General features: G+C 38.7%; 1 long non-coding RNA gene across 1 annotated transcript; it reads right to left on the reverse strand.

Annotated features, from left to right (window-relative positions):
* Nucleotides 1–18,142: 18,142 nt before the first annotated feature.
* On the reverse strand, nucleotides 18,143–19,205 carry LOC131349754 (uncharacterized). The gene is made up of 4 exons (XR_009204100.1): nucleotides 19,164–19,205; nucleotides 19,025–19,090; nucleotides 18,807–18,887; nucleotides 18,143–18,269 (listed from the first exon to the last, which is right to left on the reverse strand). It is a non-coding gene; the product is annotated as an uncharacterized LOC131349754 (long non-coding RNA).
* Between the last annotated feature and the right edge of the window lie 3,317 nt (nucleotides 19,206–22,522).

The following is a 22,522-nucleotide window of genomic DNA, read 5'->3' on the forward strand; positions in this document are numbered from 1 at the left end:
ACTGATATCTACTGGTTTCCTGTCAGGGTTGTGGACTGTTTTCTGCCCACTAGAGACCCCCACTGCCTTTTTGTTGGTGTCCAGTCTGTCATTATGTCTAATAGGTGTCTCCTGTGCTTTGTTTAGGTTTGTGTATTTAATTGAACTCTGCACTTTTTTTCGGCAGATGCAGCCGTGTCAAATGGCCAGTCCCGTGGAAGTTCAGGACAGAAATGCTGGTGTCATGAGTGGTAACGAATTTTTTATTATCATTATTAAAAAATATTTCATTGGTAAAATATAAATTTATTATGTATAGGGCTGAACTTTTTCTGATTCGGGACAGGGCCTGAGGCGTTATTACTTACATGTTGGGACTGTTTTTTTTTTCCAGCTGAGTATGAAGGTCATCTTCTGCAGAAAAGGGAGTGCAAACTGGTAATGAATCAAATAAAGTTTTGCTAGAATAGCAGACATCTGGCTGGTTTTATCATGGTCATGTTCTGTGCTCATGAATCAAGCATTTATCCTAATTCCTTACAGATTATAAACACGGACCCTAATGACTGCAATCGAGACATGATGGCCGAGCTCTATGGAGTTAAAATGTCATCTTTACTGACGACACCTCCTAAAAGGCCTGAATGCAGCATCACTGTGAGGGATCCTGTACCTCCAAAAAACACACCCACAAAGGAGGCGGAGCTGAACACTGCCCCTGCTTCAGAGCTGAATACTGAGCTGGACAATTTCAGTGTACTACAAAAATACTACTACACAGAAGAAAAGAAACAAATCCAGCTGCTTTAGTGGTGTTGTCTGTAATATTACTTTATTTCTGTTTTGATACATTATGATGAACATTACATTGATCCTGTGTGTGTTTTCCTTCAGACTCGATCCCAGAAAAAGCCCAGGGAACCGGTCAGATTCTTCATTCCCCTGACGGAAGAGGAGAAAGAGGAGGCAAAGAAAGCCAACATCAGTTTTGGTGATTTCTTGTTCGACCACCTGGCGCTTACAGGGGGTGACATTGTGGAGACTCCTGCCCCTCTACAAACCACACCCCCAATGGAGACTGAGCCAAACAACACTCCTGAGCCTGCTCCTGTTGAGGTCCAGCCTTCAGAGCCTCATCCCTCTGCCTCTCCTAGTAACCCAAAAGAGAGGAAGAAGTACAATCGGGAATTCCTGCTGCGTTTACGCTTCGTCAGTGCCAGCATGCACAGACCCGAGGGTTTTCCGGACATCCCCGGCGTCGTTCTGGACAAGGTAAACATGACAGTTAGTGACATGACGCTCTATAGGAGCACAGTGCTTTACTCAGTATGAAGCGTCAGGCTAATGTATCACTTTTTATTGCCCTGGAGCAGGTCGAGGACCTGTAAGTCTCACAAAGGGAACTTTAAAACACCACATAGTTTTATTAATTGCAACATTAAAGTCTGGAGTATCTGAGGGTTGATCAGTCTTTTATTTGGTGCATTAATTCAAGTCACAGCCTTTCAGTTTTAAATAAACATTTCAATTGTTTTTGTCATCTCTAAGCAGTGTGAGCTTAAAAAGCCAAACAAGATCACCACCAGCGTGTCTCTGAATGATGACATGCAACTGGACAAGGCTGAGAAAGCCTGGAAGCCGGCGATGGAAAAAGTCCCACAGCGACGAAGATGACCAGGAAATGGTCAAGACCCAGGAGCTCGTCCAGAAAGTGCGCAGTATCTTGAATAAACTGATGTTACAGATGTTCCAGCAGCTCATGAAACAACAGAGGAGAGACTTAAAGGAGTCGTGGACCTCATCTTCGAAAAAGCCATTTCTGAACCCAACTTCCGTCACTTATGCCAACATGTGCCACTGCCTTGTGGGGGTGAGTCGCCACACCCAGCCTCTCGGTCCACATTTATCGGTCATGTCAAAACCTACACTTTATTCTATATATACACAAGAGCTGTTCATCTATCTATACATACACAACAGCATTTGGCTCCCAGACAGTGTGGTGTAAATATATAATGGCCTTTTTTCTTGTCAAATAAGGATGTGGAGACACACTGGTGGATCAGAGAAATATAATATCTGCATTGTATTATTTATTTATTTGATCTGATTTGAAGTAGTATTATAACAAGTGATTAATTATAGAGACATTATTTGAAATAATTATTCATCCGTTACTTGTGAATCAAGCATGTGACTTAAATACACAAACCTAAACAAAGCACAGGAGACACCTATTAGACATAATGACAGAGACTGGACACCAACAAAAAGGCAGTGGGGGCCTCTAGTGACCAGAAAACAGTCCACAACCCTGACAGGAAACCAGTAGATATCAGTTTATATCTTGCTCTGTTCATGTTACAATTAGTTGCATATCTTACCTGTATATTTCAGTCTAGTTGTGTTGATATTTATCATGATCAGAAAATGACAGATGATTTTCAAAGTCTTTTCCTGTTTCATCATAAAATGGACATAATAAAGCGTCCAAAAGTCAGAATGGACAAACCCATGTGTATAAATCACACCAAAATACACAACTACATCATTTTCAAGCCCAGTAACTGAAAGTATTTTGCACAAGGAAACAGTTTATCATCATTCTGAAGTCACCTGGTTGTTAACTGCTGCCAGACGCATCACAATCTTCTTCCCCATAACGAACAAGAAGTTCTGATTGTGGATGCAGGTAAGATGAATCTGAATATAAGACAGCACATAATATAAGTTAAAGCAGAGTGAACTTCCCCTGAGCAAAAACAGCAGCTAAACAAAGGTTTTACTCACAGCGAACGCCTCACGGAGAGCATGCAGCTTCAGGCCGATATCAGTTACCCCTCTCTCTGTAAGATGGTCCCTAAGAAACAAAAGATTTACATGATTAGTGTATTAAACATACATTACACCTTTATACCATTAAACTGTGAAGAGAAGCGTACCAAGTAAAGGGCACCTCTTGGCTAAGGCTCTCCTCACTCTCCTGCAAGACACATTAGCAATAAATCATTAAAACTCACACAGTAAATGTTACAGCCTCCCATTCAGGGGAATAGCAGCATCTGTAGATACACATCAGGTCTGAAACACAGAATTACCTCAGAGTCGTACTGTTCCTCTGAATCACTGTGGGGAGAGTCAACCTGCTCCTGCTCCCAGGTGGAGGTGTTCACCTGACCATCTTTAGCCACATGCAGGAACGTGCAGGACACCTTTTTAAAGGTTTGCTGTTAAATTAAAAAAATATATAAAAACACTGCAGACCCATATGTGTACAAAATTCCAAGAGTTACTGTCTACAATAAAGACTTCATGACATTGCAATAAATTTACCACATAATCCTCAAGTGGCTCCATGATGGTTTCCACCCGGTTACAGGAAAGGAGCTCTGTAACCTTCCCATATTCAGCCTTAAGAGAACAATTTGAAGGGAACACAATTAGTCACTGCAACTAACAAAAGTTTTGTGACGCCACAACAGATAATCCCTCACCTGTATGGCAGTGAAATGGTCCTCGATGGTGGTCTGATAAGGGAATCCCTGCAAATGACAATTAGCTGAAACTCAAGATCTATTTCTCAAAAGTGTTCATCTAATAATCATTAATATCAATTCTCTTCATCAGAGTAACAAAGATGGTGATTACCAGCTGGTCGAAGTAGCGCGTCTTGGTGGTTTTAAACCAGCAAAAACCACTCTCAGGACCCCTTATCATCCCGAGGAAGTATCCCTTAACGTCCACTGCCTAGAAATAGAGAAACTAAACATTAGAACTTGTAAAGAAGGATGTGTGTGTGTTTGTATCTCAGCTGCAGCACTGTACAATACCCCAGACTGGGAGTTGGAGGAGTCTGCAGTGTTGTACTCAACATTACAGCAGGTGCTGTTCAGCTCACCAGCACTGAGGGGCTGTGAAAAGTAGAAGATGAGGATCATCAGTGTTTTTTATCATAGCAGTTTCACACTAACACTTTCAAACATTCTGTCACTTGGAAAATCCAGAGATCAGATTTAGTAAATAAATGACAGGCTTGGTTACCAGAACAACAGCTGAAGATGTGGAGTGAGTTTCTGTGGGTAGCTGCGGCAGGATTGGCTCAACAACCTTAAGACACACACACACACACACACACACAGACAAAAGCAGCCTACACGTTTCAAATGTAGTTAAAATATTTTACTGACACATACCTGGAGGACTGAGGGAGTATCTGACGATTCTCTCAGCAAATCCACAGCTTCTGCAATAAATTAGTTTCATGTAAGTTTAATTACAACTAATATTTTCTGTTAAATGTAAAACATTAAAATGGCCAAATTTATAAGGTAGTAGAGAGAGACCTTGTAAATTTTTCTCTCCTTTCTTTCTAATGCTTAAAAGTTAATAAACCTGTGAGTTAGTTAGCTAGTTAATTTGTGAAGAAACAGACTAATTGTAGCATTAGTAGCTTGTGTAAATTCACTGTACATGTGACTGATTAAACTCTCTAAATCCTCAAGTCCAGGCGTCCTGATGAACTCCACCTCCCCATCAGGATCCACACGCTGCCGTCTACTCAGAGGGGCTTCTTGATTGCCATCCTCTTCGTCCCGCCTCCTCCTTATGCCCTGGCGTGGGACAGGAGTTATCATTGTGGCAGGAGCATAGTACATACCAGCCACAATGTTGTGGATGTCGATATTGAAATAAGGCTGGGGCAAAGGAACTGTTGAAGGCTGTGGACTCCCTGAAGGTGGTGGCCTCCTCACAGGGGATGGGGTTTTATTTTAATAGCACTGTGTATGTTTTATACAGCAGAAAAGCCTCACTATCAAAACAAGAAGTATTTACACAAGTTATATTACTGTAATCTTCCTATAACACTGCATTAAAAATTATTTTATTTACATTTACAGTATTTACATTTTAGCTGCATTTATAGGTGTTATACAGGGCTCTTCCAGTATCACGGCTTCACTGTTAGTCACACTGTGCACTTATTTCAATGCTTAAAAATATCTTCCCCCAAAAAATGCAGATTAAAATACATTTCTATTACAGTCTATTACTTTAGCACTTTCTTACTCCAGTGGTTCACATCCCCTTTGAGTCCAATTGTGTCTCCTCTCAAAAATTCGCCCTTTATCGTAAATTACACTACTCCTAACTATTTTATTCACGACAGCTAGAAACAAAACCTTGCTGAACAGAATTGAAACAAACAGCTTGATATTTTTGCCTAAGCTGCACTCTACATTGCCACACTAGCTCCATTTATTTGTACCGATTGGTTTTGTTCAGCTAGCTGCCTTTCCTCACAGCCCCTTTCTCTCTCCGCTTTAACAACTCGACAAACACGGACAATGAAAAATCCTTAAAATAATAAGTTACTTCATGTTATTGTAAGTATTTTAACTTATTCTATTCACTCCATCAAAAAAAAACTATGAACACTGAAAAACAATTACTTAGCTACATGCTAACTAGCCGTCTAGCTAATCTTTGCTAATACTCCTCGGCTTGACTTAGTAAACTTTAGCAAACGTTAAGTAAACATTGGGACTTTTATGAAAAGCTGATGTTAACATATCTGAAAACATCAACACTGTTTTCTTCTTCCCTGCTCGTTTCACTGGAGTCTGCCATTTTGTCCGCTAGCTTTAGCATACTGATCGTGTACGTAAAGCGATTAGCCGAATAAAGATTAGCCGAACAGAATTTCTCAAAACCATCTAATCATATAAAACGATATTCCTGATTGCGGTTTTTTGTAATAACACGGTGTTTAAAAGACTTTATACTTAAGTGAAAAAGAGGAAACTCAGTAACTCACCGTTCCAGGGGTCGTACAGTCCGCTCCATCCGGGCTCGGGATCCACATCCGGGTGCTGAGGCTCGGCTCCTCCCCCGAAGTTCATCATCGCTGCGCTGTAGAGTCGGTGTAGGAGTCAAATCCAGTAGTGGAGTACAGAGAAATCCGAAACAGGGGTGTAGCAAAAATGCCAAAAGATAATCCAAATCTTGCGACCTTCAGAACCAGTATAAACCAACACTAACTAGTATAAAACAGCACTAACTAGTATAAACCAACACTAACTAGTATAAAACAGCACTAACTAGTATAAACCAATATAAACCAGCACTAACTAGTATAAACCAGCACTAACTAGTATAAACCAGTATAAACCAGCATTAACTAGTATAAACCAGCACTAACTAGTAACAAGAGAGTCAATAATGAATAAATAATAATAATAATCATAATAATAAGCTGAAATGTCCGGGAAGCCCAGGGAGTGAAGCATAGCTGAAGTTTAAGGCAGCATGTAGCTGTACAGTTAGAATTCAAGCTGTAGGACCAGTTTAAAGACGATACGACCTTAAAAAAAAAAAAAAAAAACGGCATCTACCGAAAACCTCCGAGAAAAACCGAACTGTACGGAAACCAGGAAGTGAAGTCCGTAAAAAATGCATTTACAAATTATATATTTTACATTTTATAATTTGCTCCTGCTGAACACACTCAGTGTCCTCAAGGTAGGATGATCTTTATCCTTTAATGCCACACTGTTTCTACAATAAATCATGTTAAAGTGACAGTGTTACAGTCTAATGTTATGTGGCACACAAGACACCTCATCTTGCCGTGAATTAGCCTAATGCTAGTTACCGTGCTAGCGAACCTGGCTACTGGTTTAAACTACACAATAAAATCATTAAGCTCGGTTTAAGCATTTATTTTATTTCCACAATGAAATATTTACCCCATTAGAAGTCCATTCTTAACAACCCCTTCTCCTGGTTTTAATAAAATAAATCGTGCTTAGCTTTGTGATTCAGCAGCTAGCGCGCTAACGGACTTTAGCCGATTTTAGCGATTTCAATGACAGTGTAATATTTGGACTAATCATATCTACCGAGAGAACTTGTATATTTGTTGTAATTATTTAACACTTTATTGGTTATATTAATGTGAATATGATATTTTTCCTAATAATAGTTCACCTGTTAGTGAACATGCTGCTGCTTTAAATTACACACTAAAATCCTGAACCGAGTTGATGAGCTCGGGTAACGAGAATTTAGTTTATTTCCACAATATAATATTTACCCATTTAAAAGGTGACTTTTCACACCCCTGAGTACTGGTTTTACACTAAATCATGACTAGACTAGTGATTTAGTCAGGTCTAAAGGACTTAGTTACAGATGTATGTTATCTACCTAGAGAACTTCGCTAATCATTTCATTTACACAGTTAGCATCATGGTAGTTATCGTGCTAGCGAACTCGGCTACTGGTTTAAATGACACAATAAAATCCTTAAGCTTGGTCAAGAATTTATTTTATTTCCACAATGAAATATTGACCCTGTTAGTAGGTCACTTTTAACAACCCTGACTACTGGTTTTACACTAAATCATGATTAGCCTTGTGATCCACTAGCTAGCGCGCTAGCGGACTTTAGCCGATTTTTACCGATTTAAATTACACTGTAATAGTTGGACTAATTATATCTACATGTCTATTTGTTGTAATTTGTACACATTTTATCGGTAAATTTAATATAAATATAATGTTTAGCCTAATGTTAGTTAAGCTGCTAGTGAACTTGGCTGTTGTTTTACATTACACACTAAAATCCTGAACGAGTTGATGAGCTTGACCAACGAGAATTTCATTTATTTCCACAATATAATACTCATCCCCATTAAAAAGTGACTTTTAACAACCCTGACTACTGGTTTTATACTAAATCATACTTAGACTACTGATTAATCAGCTCTCGCGCTAAAGGGCATGGTTACAGATGTACACCGATCAGCCATAACATTATGACCACCGACAGGTGAAGTGAATAAGACTGATGATCTCCTCATCATGGCACCTGTTAGTGTGTGGGATATATTAGACAGCAGGTGAACATTTTGTCCTCATAGTTGATGTGTTAAAAGCAGGAAAAATGGGAAAGTGTAAGGATTTGAGCGAGTTTGACAAATGGTGATGGCTGCACGACTGGATCAGAGCATCTCCAAAACTGCAGCTCTTGTGGGATGTTCCCGGTCTGCAGTGGTCAGTATCTATCAAACGTGGTCCAAAGCAGGAACGGTGGTGAACCAGTGACAGGGTCATGGGCGGCCAAGGCTCACTGATACACGTGGAGAGTGTCGTAGAAAAATAACAAACCCAGCTTTGACTTATATACCTAGCTTTAAAAGGTAGCTTAAAAAATAATGTACTTAATGCTCTAAGTTCTGACTTAGCAATTTTCTGCCTAAAAGTAGTGTATATCTATCAAGAGTTATTTAGCCATTGATTAAGTAGTTGGCCTTGATTAATACAAGTAATATATAATCAAGTCAATGAGGAAGTGGCGCTTATAAGTAAGCACTATTTTTTTCTAAAAATTGTTGACTTAGCCTAAAAATAAGGAGAACTGGAGAGGAGGAAAATTGACGTCATCGAGGGGAGGATGGTATTAAATTAGGGGCGTTATCGGGACAAATAAGAAATTAATGGGAAATGGTAAAACGTATGTAAATTAAGGAAGGAGGGATTAAAGTAGCCATACACTGAATATAATGGGAAATTGCTGGAAATATTTAAATTAGAGAAAAGGAGGCGCCATGGGGCACCTGGGGTATAAGTAGAGGGGAACTTTTCGGGGTTTTGAGACCAGCTGCTCTCTTCAGTAATGCATGTTATTGACTGCATGGCTGAATAAAGAAACCTGCTTCTTCTCATCTGCTGACTGAGATCTCCTTTATTTTGGCTGTTTTTATGGTTTGTTGAGTTAATTAGGTAAGATTATGGAAAGCTAAGAGAAATTGACACAATCTAAAAATTCCACCCTGTGATATGTCCACTCGGAGGGGGCTCTGAGTTCCGACAACACACTGCTTGACTCGCGAGGTAATCACAGTCTTTATTACTCTGATGAAGAGAATGGACATTTTTCAACTGACATGATTTTTAGAAGAGCACTTTTGTGAAATGTGGTTGTAGATCTTGAGTTTCATCTAATTGTCTTTTACAGGGATTCCCTTATTATACCAGTGATAAGGAGAGTTTCACTGGCATTCAGGTAAGGGATTATTCATTGTGGCATCACAAAATGTTATGAACTGCAGTGACTAATTGTGTTTGTGTGTTTTAAGTTTGTTGAGCCGAACATCCAGCTGCTGCCCACAGAACAACCTCAAGACCCTTCACCTGTTTTTCTGTTTTTTTCTAAGTGACAGAATATTAGTATGAAACTGCTGTGATCAGAAGCACTCATGATCTTCCTGCTCTACTTTTCACAGCCGCTCGATGCTGGTGAGCTCATCAGCGCTTGGTGTAATATTCAGTTCCTCTCTGCACAGGCCTCCATCTCCCAGTTCAAGGTATTCTACAGTGCAGCAGCTGAGATACAAACACACAAACACCCGTCTTTACAAGTTGTAATGTTTAGTTTTGTTTCTCTATTTTCAGTCAGTGGAAATGAAAACATACTTCCTGGGGATGATAAGGGGCCCACAGAGCCGTCTTTGTTGGTTTAAATCCACCAAGACGAGCAGCTTGAATCACATGGTAATCACAGACTTAATTACTCTGAGGAAGAGAATTGACCTTGATGATTATTAGACGCTCACGTTTGTGAAATAGATCTTGAGTTTCAGCTTTTTGTCATTTGCAGGGATTCCCTTATGAGTCCTCCATAGAGGACTGTTTCACTGGCATACAGGTAAGGGATTATTCGTTGTGGCATCACAAAACTTTTGTTAATTGCAGTGACTAATTGTGTTCACTTTAATTTGTTCTCTTAAGGCTGAATCTGGGAGGGTTACAGAGTTCATCTCCTGTAACCGAATGGAGACATCATTCGTCGTGCCACATTATTTTGTGGTAAATTTATTGCACTGTCATGAAGTGTATCTTGTAGTTAGTAACTTTTAGAATTTTGTCAGTTGTGCTTTTATTTGTCTTCAGTGTGGATATTTTTTTTATTCAACAGCAAACCATTACAACGGTAACCTGCACTTTGCTGTATGTGGCTGAAGATGGACAGATGTTCACCTCCACTTGGGACTATGATCACAACGACTGTGAGGTAATTCAGACTTTCAGACCTGATGTGTATCTACATATGCTGCTATTCCCCTGATTCGGATACTGTAAAATTTACTGTGTGAGTTTTAATGATTTAATGATTTGGCTTGCAGGAGAGTGAGGAGCACCTTAACCCAGAGGAGTTGGAGGTGCCCTTTATTTGGTACGATCCTCTTCACTCTTTAATGATGTAACAGTGTATTGTATGTTTAATATACACTAAACATTTACATCTCTTGTTTCTTAGCTGCCATCTTTCAGACAGAGGGGTGACTGAAATCGGCCTGAAGGTGCCCGCGCTTCGTGAGGCGTTTGCTGTGAGTAAAACCTTTATTCAGCTGCTGTTACTGCGCAGGTAAAGTCCACTCTGCTTTAACTTTTATATTGTGTGCTGTCTTATATTCAGACTCTGCTTGCCAGCATCCACAAGCAGAACTTCTTGTTCATGGCTGGAAAGAAGATGGTCATGCGACTGGCAGCAGCTAACAACCAGGTGACTTCAGAATGATGAAAGACTGTATCATTTTTGTGATGGAAATAATTTCAGTTTCTCAGCCATAGCCAAAGTGAGTTACAGAGATTTTTTCGTTTGCTTTAACAGGATGCAGTTGGTGTGCAGTTGGCCTACGAGGCCCTGATTCGATTCCTGAGGACGCCTTCCAATCAGGAATCGATTAAAGCAGAGCTCAGCTCCTGTGTAAGCTAATAAACGCCTGTGTGAAATGACAGATGTTTAACGATAAAAGATTTTGCTAATATAGAAAACAGGACTCCAATATGTAAAGCTAATTTATTTTTGTATCTTTTCTACTCTGTGCAGGACCACCACTACAACTTCCTGGATGTTTTTTTGAGCTGATTTTCTTCAGCTACTTTATAAATGGCTCAAAACCTCAGCCAGTAAGTGTCTTATCAGGAGATTTCTAAGCAATGTTTGAGTTTCAGAACATGGTCTATTTGATCTGGTTTTCTTTTTCCATATTTTTTAAACCTGATAAGACATGGCATTAATGAAGCTTGTCTTTCTTTCCAAAAGTTTAAGGGAGGTTTCTTGGAGCGCCTGCTTGCGCTCTTCAGCATGTGGGACGTGGACGTGTGGGAGCCTGCAGCAGAGCTGTACTTCACAGTGCTTATTGTAAGTGTTGAATATCTTCTGATGCCACGATCCACAAATTCTCAGGATTGTATCTTAAACTCAGTGACACTATGTTGGATGTGTGTGGAATTTGTCAATAGGATTACCTTACAGAGCTTGCTGAAGTACTCTTCACTCAGCCTCTGGAGCTCTACAGTGACCCAGCAGCCTTAGCCACCACAGTTCAGCGACTCCTCAAGCTGCACGTCCAGCTGATGATGGACATTTTGGAGGAACTCTGAGCAATGTCTTTCCCCTTACCCACTTCATCTATTCTTCTTCTGTTTCATTTCATCTTCTTTTCTCTCACTTCTTTTTCCTACATTGCTCAGGCTCCACACGTAAGTATGAAATAATTTCATTTCTATTTTTGATCAACTTAATATTTAAAAAATCTCTTTTCTTTCCTACAGGTTTGTAAAGTGAACCCCAGGACCTGAAGAAGGGCTTAACCTTAGCATTTAAGATCCCTCATCCCTTAATAATCATCCTTTATTAATCTATCCCTCTGTTCCTATCCCACTCCCCCTATTCCCATCAATAGCCTATAGATTGTAAATACATATATAGAATTGTTTAGAAATAAACTTATTTGTATACTTCTTATAGACTTTGCTTAAATAAATGTTTATATTTGTTCCTATTGCGGTCTCATTCTGATTATTTTTAGCCATCAGTATATGTATAAAAGTTTCCTTTAAACGCAACACAAACTGAATTTTTCACTCATATACAGATCATTTTTACAGAATTTCACAACCTTTAAATGGTTTACTAAAATGTGAAAAATAACAAATATATTATATATTTGTTATTATATTATATTCAGTGTTGGGGAAAGTTACTTTTAAAAGTAATGCGTTACAATATTGTGTTACTCCCTAAAAAAGTAAGAAATTGCATTACTTAGTTATTTTTTATAAAAAGTAATGCGTTACGTTACTTTTGCGATACTTTTTCTTAAATTTGACCAGTAGACTCGTTCTCTTTTCATTTTATACACATAGAAACCTATATGTGTTACATTACAAAGTAAACTCACAGTCCAAGTTAATAAAGACATTAAAGAGTGCAATATAGTCTTCCTAAAGTCATTCTAAAATTAGATCAATCTGCAAATGTTTTCTTCAGGTCTGCCTCCATTTCTATATATGCCTTGTCCAAAAAGCTTGTAAAGGTTTTGCGATCGGAGAGCACGGCCCCTGTCCATTTCCCTGATTTTGCTGATGATATTACAAAATGTCGGCGCCTTCACAGTGAAGAGTGGCTGCATCTCCTCAACAATAAATGCAGCAACCAATTTATTGAGTTCAGTCAAACTAATTGTTTTACCTGGTGGTGAAATGAAATCTAGCTTTTGTTGTTCAGCAGTAGGCGGGGTATATTAATACATGCATGGTTTGTTTATGTAAACTAATGTTAAATAATATCATTTAAGGGGACCATAATGTACAGCATTATTGATTGAGACATTTCCCATATGAGTAACATAGTTATTCTACCATAATTTAAATCATATCTAAGGCTGGGTTTGATTAGGAGTGGGATTATTAGATAGATGAATTCAGACCCTCGGTGTGAAACATCACCCCCTGGACACAGGTGGACACAGCGTTCCTCATTTATTCCAAGTGTAGGGTGGCTTGAGTTCAGACACCATTAGTCAGGTGTGACAGCATTAATCATACTGCAGAATTCCTCTTCACTAAACAGCTTACGAGACAGATACCCCCTGCTGAAGAAATCTGTTTGCTTCACTTTTGTTCAGTCACACAGGACAGCTGTTCTAACTGTTAGATAAGCTTTATTAACTCCACTGATCAAAATGTTTGCTTACAGTTTCCTTTTAGTCCTACTGCCAACACCATTTTTCCATTTTCAGACAGATCACATTTATCTATGACAAGAAGCAAGATATGCCACAAATGATCTAAAACCACACCATCAGACTGAGCTTTGTCCAGCAACTTCCATGTACATTAGTGTCTTAAAAATCAATTTCAGCCACAGCAGTATGTCAGAGCTTGAGATGCATTTCCTCAAAACACCTGGAATCAGTTATAAATGTTGCCTGCACAGACAAAACAAGGACATTTTAAGACACATTGAGGCCATTTCTGTCATAAATGAACACACTTAAATTAATACACTAGCCTTCAAAATAAGGAATGTACAAAACAGAAAAGAAATATATAAAAGCTGGACACTTTATAGCCTTGCTAAGGCCATAATAAAATATATAGTGGGGTCCAAATGTCTGAGACCACTAGTAAAAATGCTTCTTTTTGGCATTTTTTTCTAATTTAATACATCAATTTGTTTTACAGATTATATTATTTGACAACAACTTTCTTTCTTTCTGCAAATCTTTGAAATTTATGCAAGATGCCTTTCTGAGCTTCTAGCATTTAGCATGTTGCCTTTTTTGCTTTAAATGAGTGTGTGCATTTGAGCTGCATGGACACCACAAGTTTATGTAAAACCTTACAAGCCATTTTAGATCAAATGCATCAGTGTGTCACTTGAACACATGCTTCAGTAAAAAAGATCAGACATGAGGAAAATCTGACCTTTAAATAGACACCTAGAAAGAGTACAGAATCTTAAATTAACTATTGTTTACTTTCTATATTTTAAATAGGAAAAAATGCAGTTGAAGAAAAATCCCGGATTATTAATGTGGTCACAGAATTTTGGACTTTTTTTCAGTGGATATAATCAATACATTTATCACATTACAATTATTTATTTGAGTAATAAACCATATAAACATACTGTGATAACACTTTACATTAAGGCTCTGTTAACTTACTTTATTTACTGCATTAGTTAACATTAAAGAAATGCTTATATGAAAGCTGATACCTTCTTTATAACAGATCACCTTAGACCCTGAATCTCTTCTTGGAGCTGGATTTGATTTGTATTGTGAAATGTGAACTGACAGAAACTTCTTAACAATTACTGGTATACTTATGAAGAACAATTTACTTTAAAATAAATAACAGAACTGTAGGATGGGAATAATGAGGATTTAAGTGTTTTAAACCTAAGTGCCAGAATCTCTTCACAGAGCTTTAACTATGTGGTATTTCAAGATAATCACAGCCACATACAGTGTGATGAGATGAAATAATAATTCTCTTGGACTCAAGGTCTAAGACACATGTATGACATTCACAGTGCTGACGAGACTAAGCATGCAGGGAGGGGCTATGGGTAACAGTGGGGGTAAGTACACACATGGGTAGAGTGTAAGTATAAGAGTATAGGGTATAAATACTGAAATCACAAAAAAAATACATTCAAAATGAAAATAATACATTATAGAAAACACAGGGTCCAAAGCTTTAAAGTGCAGTAATGCTTCTAAAAGTAACCTGAGATGAATGAAATTTAAAGTGACACAGTGTGTAGTAAGGTGTTAAGTCAGTAGCCTGTGTTATTCCTGCTGCCACCTCTGTATGATGGCCTTCTGCCTCTTTAAACAGCTGAGCACACAGACCGTCAGCCAAATATGGCAATTCTGTAAACTTTTACATTCATCCTGAAGGAAATTTCAGAGTGCTTTAAGTGAAGGAAAGTGCAGGGACAGGCCTTGTTTTCTTTCCACATCCTCCAGCTGAAATTAATCACCAGACCTAACTTATAAACACTGATTCAGATGTCTGAAACTGAAGTGTTTAAAAAAGAAAAGGAAAGAAAAGCTATTTATTATATCAAGAAGTACAAGTATAAAAACAAATTTCATTCAAGTCATTTAATTCATTTATTGTTTCTATTTCATTAAGTGGTTACAGGCTGGTCTTCTTGTGAAAGTATATAAAGAGACTTAATGCATTACTTCTATACTCTGTGGTACCTGATAGTAAGTCTCCTGTATTAGGTCAATTCTCAATCTCACCACAGGATGGCAGTATCGGATACAGCTTATATAAAACAAGGCGAAACCTAGAACTACCTCATCATCATTAGATTACATATCCAACAGTGAGATTGATTTGTTGTGAGAAAGCCTAGTGCGTAAATTGATTGAAATAATAAGTTGCTGAATTTTCTCAGGAACAGTCATCTAGTTCAATTCAGTGAATGTCAGATGATGTTTGTGTGTTGCCAGGTGTGTGGTTTTTAGACCAAACAATTATTTCAGGTCTTGTGTGTGGCACATGTTCCATAATACTTCGTGCCAAGTAAGAATGTCACTTTTGAGAAGTTTTTCTCTGCTGACCAGACACAAGGAGTGAGTTTTGACCAGTACCTTGCGGAACTGCACACACTAAGTAAGACTTGTGAATTTGGAGATTTTAGAGACTCAATGGTGAGGGACAAAATAGTCTGTGGGATTCCTGATAATGGTCTCAGGGAAAGACTGTTATGTGAAGCAGCTCTGACACTGGAGAAAGCAGTCAATATGTGTAGACCTAAAGTTAACTACAGCTAGTAGTTAGTGTAAGTGACCTTTCATCTGAGGGTTTCATCAGTTTTCAAGATTCTAACACAGAAGCAGTCACCCACACGTTACACAGCATACAGATCAGAAGAGTGAATGTCAGAATGAATTTACTGAATGTCATGACTTTCTGCTGGAAAGCTTTAAAAAGGTCTGTTTGCAGGTCCGAAACCGGAGACAGTGGCTGATTTCTGGAGAATGGTTTGGGAGCACAAATCTGCCACCATAGTCATGCTGACTAATGTAAGAGAGAGAAAAGAGGTAAAACACATGAATATAGCACACAGTTTGCTCTGGAAATGCTTGTAAAGGTTAAATGGTTTTGAATCTGCATGTGTTTCTAGGAAAAATGCTGTCAGTACTGGCCAGAGCAGGGCTGCTGGCTGTACGAATGTGTGAGGGTGTCTGTGGAGGATGTAACGGTGCTGGTCCACTACACTATCCAGAAGTTCTGTGTGCAATATGTAAGTCTGAAATAAACAAATGAACAGAAGAATAAAGAATGCAGAATTGCAAGTATATATACCGTACACTGGCTCATGGTGATTTGTGAGGAATTTCATATATATAATGTAAAAATAAATATGCTAATTCAGGCTAATTCCAGAAACAAACAATGTGATTTCTGTGGCATTTCACACTGACACTGTGGACCATATGTGTGTATGTGATGTAGCACTAAATGTGATGCCCTCTTTTATGTTTTAATCAACATGCTGGAGAGCTTCAATGCCAACAGTAGCATTATCTACTTGCGAAGCAGAATACATGTCCTTATCATCAGCCATTCAGGAATGTATCTACTTAGAGCAGCTACTCAAAGGTATGGATACATACCAATACGCACAAACAAAAGTGTATGAAGACAACCAAGGTACAATAGCAATAGCCAGAAACCCAGTTTACAGGAAAAGGTGCAAGCACATTGACATCAAGTAGCACTTTATAAAGGAAACTGTGAATGATGGCAAGGTAATCTTGGAATACCTACAGAGCAAATGGTTGCTGACATTATGACAAAGCCAGCCACTAAGCTAAAGTTAAAGAGGTTTGCTCGAGATATGTTTGGTACTTAAAAGAGTAAAAGGTTTATGTTTACATCGTTTATGTGAAAGAGAAGCCTTATTTGTTATTTTGTTTTCAGGTAACTTAATAAGCTAAGAGCAAGTGTGGGTGTTAAGTATTGCACTCTTACTCGTTAGATTACGGCATCAGCCGAACTACTCTTGTTTTATTGAATGTATTACGGTTCATTTGGGTGTGATGTCATTACGTTATACAATGCACTCTATGTAAAACGTTTATAGTGTTAATGTCGGATGTACAGAGCCGATGCTTGTTCAAGTTTATTAATAAATGTTCCAAAGAAGTTGATAATGAGACGTGTAACGTTTTGTTTGTTTTCATACGTGTGTTCAAGCCCATTCAAATCCATTTTAAAACAAATGAGACAAGTCTTTAAAGAGCAAATGGTGGCATATAAAATAAGAGCTGTGTCTGTGCTTATGGTATCTGTCTGCATCTCAGTCTGTCCATAAGCTGAGGTGTTACAAACAGCAGAACTGATTACTGGAAGAGTTTAAGAATGAACAGATATTTAGAGACTTTTCCAAGACAAAATATGAATCAATCCAACTTGAATAAATGCTATTATTTATTGAATAACATTTAATAAAACCAAGGCATTGAGTCTCAATAACTCTCCAGTAAACAGAAACAAATGACCACAACCAAAAATCCAGACATTATTCATAGCACTGAATATACATTTTACAAAAAGCTCTCTTTTCAATATTAATATCATTTATCTTCAATAAAATATCAATTATGATGCGATAAATCGATACAAACATGAAAGAAAGTTTGCAAATAGGAATAAAAAAACGATATAAAATTTTGCACCAATTATAAAAGAGTAAGCCTGAATTAAACAATGGTACATAAACAATCTGAGTCCAAGGAGTGAAAAAAGCAGTATTAGAGATTTTGAGACCAAAACAAATAAAAAGAACAAATAATCACTGAATACAAAACACAACTAGATGAAATATTGAGAAATATACAACGACGACTTTTTCTGGATTCACTGCTATGGCCATGAAACTACAGTCTGAACCTTTTGAGTCAGCAAGTATTCTGTATATTTCTAAGTAATCAGATTTGGGTAAAACAATGGAAAAAGACCAAAAATGACTTTGCTATGGCTTCACAGCTGCAGCTTGAACAGTTCAACAAACAAGTCCAACAAACTCAGCTCCAATAACAAAACTATGAAAGTGCATAGATAACTGTTAACTTTTTTATAAACAGCAGCCAAGATTAAACATCCAGCTTCAGAAGCTTATTCTTCAATGACTGCACTCTTGCAGTACACTGAGAGCCAAGGTGCAGAAATAATGTCTGGGTCACCTCGAAGGTATACTTCTTCGGGTACTCAATGTTAAGTGCATAAATGATACCAAAAAGTAAAGCAAATGCTTTTGGCAGGTCATCAACATCATCAAGCACAATTTTCTCTTCCAGCACCACAGCTATACTTCTTGTGTTTGGGTTGGTTATTGCCACATCTTCAACAAAACTGAGGATATCTACTTTGAGTCCCTTAGTGCAGGTTTCCTTCTGGACTGAGTCCTACAGAGACAACAAACTATGGGTCAAAATCAATACAGGACAAAAATAAGAAAAAGAAGAAGAAGTGTCTTGCTCAAGGGTACAATCAAGGAAGTTATGTTTTGTGCTGGGACTTGAACACACAACCTTCTTATCAGAGACTCAAAGCCATCACTACAGCTAGCTTGCACGGCTTCACTGGAATCTTTAAGTGCCATTAATTCAGTGGGAGAAATAGCTGAATCAATGCAAACTAGTTATGGTGTTGCTCTGGCATGGTTGTAATGGCTCAGTGACAGAAGGCTTGATCAGAAGGTTGTGTTCAAATTCCAGCACACTTCCAAGCAGCATTGGTTGAGTAAGACCCTTATCTTTCAGCTTAGTTGTATCCTACATCAGTCAAATGAGCAAGTGTGCTGGGTTATGTGTCATTTTATGCAACATTAAGATATTACAGCACTTTACTGATCACCCAAATTGCCAGTCAAAACTAAACATTAGAACTTGTAAAGACGGGTGTTTGTGTGTTTGTATCTCAGCTGCTGCACTGTAGAATACCTTGAACTGGGAGATGGAGGCCTGTGCAGAGAGGAACTGAATATTACACCAAGCGCTGATCAGCTCACCAGCATCGAGCGGCTGTGAAAAGTAGAGCAGGAAGATCATGAGTGCTTCTGATCACAGCAGTTTCATACTAATATTCTGTCACTTACAGTAAAAACAACCTTGTAAAATCCAGTGATCAGCTTTAGGAAATAAATGAAAGCTTTGGTTACCAGAAAAACAGGTGAAGGGTCTTGAGGTTGTTCTGTGGGCAGCAGCTGGATGTTCGGCTCAACAAACTTAAAACACACAAACACAATTAGTCACTGCAGTTCATAACATTTTGTGATGCCACAATGAATAATCCCTTACCTGAATGCCAGTGAAACTCTCCTTATCACTGGTATAATAAGGGAATCCCTGTAAAAGACAATTAGATGAAACTCAAGATCTACAACCACATTTCACAAAAGTGCTCTTCTAAAAATCATGTCAGTTCAAAAATGTCCATTCTCTTCATCAGAGTAATAAAGACTGTGATTACCTCGCGAGTCAAGCAGTGTGTCTCTGCGCTTTCAAACCAGCAGAGCCGACTCTCTGGACCCCTCATCATTCCAATGATGTCTCTGCTTATGTCCACTGGCCAGAAACAGAGAAACAAAACTTAACATTAGATCTTGTAAAGAAGGATGTTTGTGTGTTTGTATCTCAGTTACAGCAGTGTAGAATACCTGGGAGAGGGAGGAGACTACAGACACACACTGAACATCACGGCAGGCACTGTCCGGCTCATCAGCATCGAGCGGCTGTGAAATGTAGAGCATGAAGATCATAAGTGCTTCTTATCATATCAGATTTATACTAACATTCTTTACAGTAAAAACAACCTTGTAAAATCCATTGATTGGCTTTAGGAAATAAATGAAGGATTTTCTTACCAGAATGACAGCTGAAGGTTCTTCGTGTGGTTCGGTGGGCAGCAGCTGCAGGATTGGCTCAATGACCTTAACACACACACACAAACACACACACACACACACACACACACACACATACACACACAAACACACACACACAAACACACACAAACACACACACACATACATACACACATACACACACACATACACACACACACACACTTAGAAAAAAGTGGCCTGTAGGTTTTAAATGAAGTTAAAATATTACTATTTAACTGACACATACCTGGAGGACAGAGGGAGTATCTGCTGATTCCTCCAGCACATCCACAGGCTCTGCAATAGATTATTTTTCTGTGACTCAGAATTATGACTCTTCAATTACACAATATCAAACTTTTCTATTAATGCATAAAAGTTAATAAAGCAGTGAGTTTGATAATTAGTTAACTTGTGAAGAAACAGAAAAATTGAAGCAGTCAGATTGTGTAAATTCACTGAACATGTGACCTGATTAAACTCTCTAAAACCTCCTGCCCCTGTCCACCACCCAAATCTATAAAAAATATTATACTGTATAATTATTAAAACCTTTATACTCACTATGATATTGTGGAAATGAAACGATTAGTGAAGTTCTCTAGGTAGATACCATACACCGCTCAGCCATAACATTATGACCACCTGCCTAATATGCTGTTGGTCCCCTTTTTGCTGCCAAAACAGCCCTGACTGTCGAGGCATGGACTCCACTAGATCCCTGAAGGTGTGCTGTGGTATCTGGCACCAAGATGTTAGCAGCAGATCCTTTAAGTCCTGTAAGTTGCGAGGTGGGGCCTCCATGGATTGGACTTGTTTGTCCAGCACATCCCACAGATGCTCGATTGGATTGAGATCTGGGGAATTTGGAAGCCAAGTCAACACCTCATTCTCATTGTTGTGGTCATCAAACCATTCCTGATCCATTTTTGCTTTGGGGCACGGTGCATCATCCTGCTGAAAGAGGCCACAGACATCAGGAAATACCGTTACCATGAAAGGGTGTAGATGGCCTGCAACAATGCTTAGGTAGGTGGTTCATGTCAAAGCATCATCCATATGGATGGCAGGACCAAAAGGTTTCCCAGCAGAACATTGCCCAAAGCATGACACTGATTCCGCCAGCTTGCCCTCTTCCCATAGTGCATCCTGGTGCCATGTGCACACACACCCGTCCATCCACGCCATGTTAAAGAAAACTTGATTTATCAGACCAGGTCACCTTCTTCCATTGCTTCGTGGTCCAGTTCTGATGCTCACGTGCCCATTGTTGGTGCTTTCAGTGGTGCACAGGGGTCAACATGGGCGCCCTGACTATGCAGTCCCATAAGTAACAAACCGTGATTTACTGTGTATTCGGACACCTTTCTATCAGAACCAGCATTAACTTCTTCAGCAATTTGGGCAACAGTAGCTCGTCTTGTGGATCGGACCACATGGGCCAGCCTTCACTCTCCACGTCCATCAGTGAGCCTTGGCCGCCCATGACCCTGTCACCGGTTCACCACCGTTCCTTCTTTGGACCACGTTTGATAGATACTGACCACTGCAGACCGGGAACATCCCACAAGAGCTGCAGTTTCGGAGATACTCTGATCCAGTCGTGCAGCCATCACCATTTGTCAAACTCGCTCAAATCCTTTCACTTTCCCATTTTTCCTGCTTTTAACACATCAACTATGAGGACAAAATGTTCACCTGCTGCCTAATATATCCCACACACTAACAGGTGCCATGACGAGGAGATCATCAGTCTTATTCACTTCACCTGTCGGTGGTCATAATGTTATGGCTGATCGGTGTACATCTGTAACCATGCCCTTTAGCGCGAGAGCTGATTAATCAGTAGTCTAAGTATGATTTAGTATAAAACCAGTAGTCAGGGTTGTTAAAAGTGACTTTTTAATGGGGATGAGTATTATATTGTGGAAATAAATGAAATTCTCGTTGGTCAAGCTCATCAACTCGTTCAGGATTTTAGTGTGTAATGTAAAACAACAGCCAAGTTCACTAGCAGCTTAACTAACATTAGGCTAAACATTATATTTATATTATATTTACCGATAAAATGTGTACAAATTACAACAAATAGACATGTAGATATAATTAGTCCAACTATTACAGTGTAATTTAAATCGGTAAAAATCGGCTAACGTCCGCTAGCACGCTAGCTAGCGGATCACAAGGCTAATCATGATTTAGTGTAAAACCAGTAGTCAGGGTTGTTAAAAGTGACCTACTAACAGGGTCAATATTTCATTGTGGAAATAAAATAAATTCTTGACCAAGCTTAAGGATTTTACTGTGTCATTTAAACCAGTAGCCGAGTTGGCTAGCACGATAACTAGCATTAGGCTAATTCACGGCAAGATGAGGTGTCTTGTGTGCTACATAACATTAGACTGTAACACTGTCACTTTAACATGATTTATTGTAGAAACAGTGTGGCATTAAAGGATAAAGATCATCCTACCTTGAGGACACTGAGTGTGTTCAGCAGGAGCAAATTATAAAATGTAAAATATATAATTTGTAAATGCATTTTTTACGGACTTCACTTCCTGGTTTCCGTACAGTTCGGTTTTTCTCGGAGGTTTTCGGTAGATGCCGTAAACAGGAGTTTTTTTTTTTTTTTTTAAGGTCGTATCGTCTTTAAACTGGTCCTACAGCTTGAATTCTAACTGTACAGCTACATGCTGCCTTAAACTTCAGCTATGCTTCACTCCCTGGGCTTCCCGGACATTTCAGCTTATTATTATGATTATTATTATT

The sequence above is a fragment of the Hemibagrus wyckioides genome, unplaced genomic scaffold (genome assembly GCF_019097595.1).
Source record: "Hemibagrus wyckioides isolate EC202008001 unplaced genomic scaffold, SWU_Hwy_1.0 Contig11, whole genome shotgun sequence".
Taxonomy (NCBI): domain Eukaryota; kingdom Metazoa; phylum Chordata; class Actinopteri; order Siluriformes; family Bagridae; genus Hemibagrus; species Hemibagrus wyckioides.